Source organism: Thunnus albacares, chromosome 20 (genome assembly GCF_914725855.1).
Source record: "Thunnus albacares chromosome 20, fThuAlb1.1, whole genome shotgun sequence".
Lineage (NCBI taxonomy): Eukaryota > Metazoa > Chordata > Actinopteri > Scombriformes > Scombridae > Thunnus > Thunnus albacares.
This window is the reverse complement of record NC_058125.1, coordinates 13,685,338-13,689,549: the sequence shown is the minus strand read 5'-3', so window position 1 is coordinate 13,689,549 and position 4,212 is coordinate 13,685,338. Positions and strand designations below refer to the sequence as shown.

At 39.2% G+C, this 4,212-nt stretch overlaps 1 long non-coding RNA gene across 1 annotated transcript; it reads right to left on the bottom strand.

The window, feature by feature from the left end:
* Positions 1–814: 814 nt before the first annotated feature.
* On the bottom strand, positions 815–3,499 carry LOC122971395. The gene is made up of 2 exons (XR_006399462.1): positions 1,081–3,499; positions 815–998 (listed from the first exon to the last, which is right to left on the bottom strand). It is a non-coding gene; the product is annotated as an uncharacterized LOC122971395 (long non-coding RNA).
* Between the last annotated feature and the right edge of the window lie 713 nt (positions 3,500–4,212).

The window sequence follows — 4,212 nt, the reverse complement described above, 5'->3', positions numbered from 1 at the left end:
AAATACAATGTTTTGAAAGATCAAAGATCACACCATTTAAAAAAATACCTAAAAATATTCTAACAGGCTCCTGCAAGAGACAGATGTCACAATATGAATCTGTTTTTGCAAAGTCCTTGAAATTGGCTGAATGAAAATTAAACACAAGCTTTCCCACAAACTGAGAATTGACATTATACACACACGCTGTATATAACAAAGCTGTGTGTTTGATTCTTGGACTATTTCATGAAAAGGACAGAACAGCAAGTGGATGAGCATGTTTTGTTTTCCTACATGATTAATTATGCTGCTATGATGTACACGTAAAAAAACAAACAGCTAATTCATACATAAAAATTAGGCTGTGACCTGTTGATAAATAAAGGAAGAGAATATAGTCCTTTCACCAGCACCTCCAAAGCTCCCAGCTATTGTTTGTTTATTCCACACAAAAACCAAAATGTAAAAACGACCATTTACCATTATGTAATGAACTATTTCTTGGCTGGGACCAGTGACTTCCTGAAGTCTATGCTAGTTTGGCACATAACGCCCCATAAAATGATAAATTAACTAACTAACTGGACCAACTACATCAACAGAGCAACTCAAAAAGGGCATCCAAACTGAGACATATTCTAACCAAGCAGTGACTACCACAGCTTGAGCCTCAAGACAAGGCAGAAGTACCTTAAAGGTCAATGTGACTGACAGCTGCTAGATGCTGGCTCCAAAAAATCCCTGGCTGCAACTGACTCACAATTGGAGCCAGGGATTGTTAAGGCTAGGCTAATGAACCCACGAGCAGGACACCGAGGCAGGAGGCAGCGAGTAGAGTTGGAAAAGGATTTTATTTGAAAGGCGGTGAACTGAGAGGCTGGGGCCAAGGTCTGGGCTGGTAGCTGGGGAACCTGGGGGCTGGGTATAGGGGTTGGAGCGGGGAGCCAGGCAGAGCGATGGGCTGTGCAGGTGAGGCAGGAGGACTGGAGACAGAGCCAGGGTCAGGCTGAGGTCTTCTACAGGCACAGAGAAACAAGAGTTAGGCAAATGCTGGATACTGACAGAACAGTAACAAGATAGGCTGGAAGCGTGACTGACTGTATGAACAGAGTCTACGATCTGGTGGTGAGTAGGAGGTTGCACCCAATATTTAAGCAGAACTCCTGATGGATGGCAGCTGTTCGCCCGACTCCCACACACCTGTCTCCACTATTGCAATTTGGACACAGACACGAGAGAGAGAGACACACCCACACACACACACACACTAGGAGGAGGCAGAAGTGGAGGGCATGACAGGGATTCACAAAAAGTGTAAACGTCTCTCTAGAATAACTAAGTCAGTCACTTTTTTCAACAAATCATTATGGTCTCAATTGCTAAATATGGGTCCTACAGACTAAATATGGGGGCAATGGTGGTCTTTTTGGGAATTACTGCACTGTGAACTATGGGCTTCAAACCTTGCTCTGTCCGTCTTCATATACAGTGTATGATTTTAATATACACCTATACAAAACACCATGTCACCTGTATCTCGATCTTGTTGGTTTAGTAATACTGATATTAACTTTCATGCTAGTATAAAATACTGAATAATTTGACCTAAATTGAATTGAATCGAGAAAGAAGCATTGGGTCTCAGTCTTTTGCAAATCTTGACTGTAAGTACTTGGCCAGTTTATAGAAATAACAAATTCTAAATGAGTTTGCAAACAAAACAACTGCCAATAACATCCTGGAGCCAGGTAATCTCCAGCATGTGTGTGTGTTTGAGTATGTGCTTGCATGCAGACACTTCTGCACATTTTGCATCCGCTAGCTTGTAGTCTGTGTGTGTGTGTGTCTGTTCTCATTTCCTGCAGTAGCAGGTGCACAAGAGCCTTTGGGTGTATACAAGAGCACACTTCCAATCAGCCTGTATTAGGTGTGTGTGTGAGAGAGAGTGTGTGTGTGTACCAGCCTAATTATCAGTGTGTTTGTGATGCCAGATGAAAGAGATGAATTATATACTCATACTTGATACTTGACAGACAAGACACACACATATGTACATGCACTGGAGATTACCTGGCAAAAGGATGCCTTTGGTGGAGGTTTAGTTTGCTTTAAGCCTCATTTAGAATCTGTTGTTTGTGCAAATGAGAAATGTGAAGAGGGAATCTGAATAACAAACTCCAAATAGCTTCTGGACTGTTTAAACAGGCACCAAGACGTGTTTGGGTAAAATCAATCCAATTTGGGCCTTTTTTTTTAACAAAGCCCTGGATAAAAAAAAACAACAAAGCGCCTGAAGAATGAATTATCAGAGTTATATGTATATCTAAATGGTTCAAATTAACTCTAAGATAGAGTTTTTACACAGCATGTTAACTCAGGCTGTCAAAAGATACAAACAAACTAATCACATGCAGACATGGTGGACCTCCAGGTTCTACCTGCTTCATACTGTTCACATTCTCATTACTCTCTCCACCACATCATCCTCCTAATATTAATCAATACTTGCTCTTGCAGATTCTTGTGCCATGAATCAGGCCAAAGCCCAGTTTACATTTCCTATATCTGAGCAGTAAAACATCAGGCAGGTTTTTCCTCTAACAGAGGGAAAGCTGAAATATTTTTCTATGAAGCAGATACAGAACATTTTGACTGAGTGAAGCTGACAAAAGCTACTTGTTACTTTATAAATTGACTTTTTCAGACTTTTTCAGCACTTTCTTTCAATAATCAGTTTAAGATATTGCAGGGTATGACTAGACTTCATTACAGATTCAAGAAAAGTGAACCCAAGGGGGAGAAAAGGCAGAAAACAGGCTCCTATATCTTATCTTAAATCCAGAATGGCAGTAGTCTGAATGACAACAGCTCTATTCTGCAGGAGCTAGTATTGCACTTGATGTCACAGATTGTGATTCTTAATTTCCCAGCAGAGTTTATCAATCACAAGCACTTGAGGGCATAGTAAAACTTCTGGTTTGATTACTTTTTTCCCCCACTGAGTGTTAACAATTAGTGTGCAGTTAAACTTGTCACTGAGAGCTGAAATCTTTAATGGTGCTATTCAACAAGTCTTTGTTATATCCACCTGTACTGTCAAGTAGCGTGAAGCCCTAAAATGTCACATTTTCTGTGACTGGAGTTGGGTATACTTGGTCAAACTACAGTAAATTTTACATGATCGGATGTTATCTGATGACATTTTCCCTGATTACCAACAACAAGGAGGTGAAACACATTTAAAAATGTGACATACTCTGGTGATCGATTGCAATTTTGATATACCTCATATGTTAAAAGTTGTAGTGAACTCATACAGCACTCATATCCTACAAGAAACTCTGTATAACCAGTACTAGTACATTACAAAAAACATTTTTGTAATGAGTACTTTATTTAGTGAATTAATCACCCAACACACCCATGGTCCACCTACACAGGTGTTTTCACTTAACTGCGTGATTAGACAGACCTCTTCTCAGGACTGCATGGGCTTCAACCTGAGCAAAGGTCTAATCAACCTGAAAAACAGAAAACACCTATGTCAGTTGGATCTTTAAACTATTGTATTATAGCATCCATTTGACTCCAATTTCTGCTAACTCTGGTCATCCTGGTTTTGGTTAAGTTTTACTAACTTTTGGAAATCACTGCATGTTACTTTTGTTCTTTTGTCTTCCCTGTACTCTTTCTTTTTCCCACTCTTTGTCTGTCAGTGCTTCTTGTACTCAACAGGACATCTGTTTAACACAAGCCAGTCTTTGCAGATATCAACAAACTTTCACTGTTAGCCATTAATGTTTTAGTACATTTACAAAGGAACATAGCTGAAGTTCAAATGTGTGTGTGTCTGGCCAGAATTACAGTACTCAGCAAAGCATTATTATATATACAAATTAGTCTTTACACTGATATAGTTTGCTGAACTTTGAAAAGTTTAACAATGAACAATACAGATTAGGTTGTTACATTTTTTTTGCCACTTTTACGGTATATATCTAGATTGTATTTTATATTGAGATAACTAAGAAACTTTACAAGTAGTGAAATTCAAAGATCTGAAGAAACAAAGACCAAACAAACATAATATTCCTAATAAGCGTGGGTCGCAGGGAAACTTGGTGATAAACAGCCCATCCCTATGGGCCTGTTCAACTCACTGAGCTTGAAAAAGCAAAAAGCAACAATTTAAATCTGCTCACTGGGTCCTTCATTTAGAAGATGAAACAC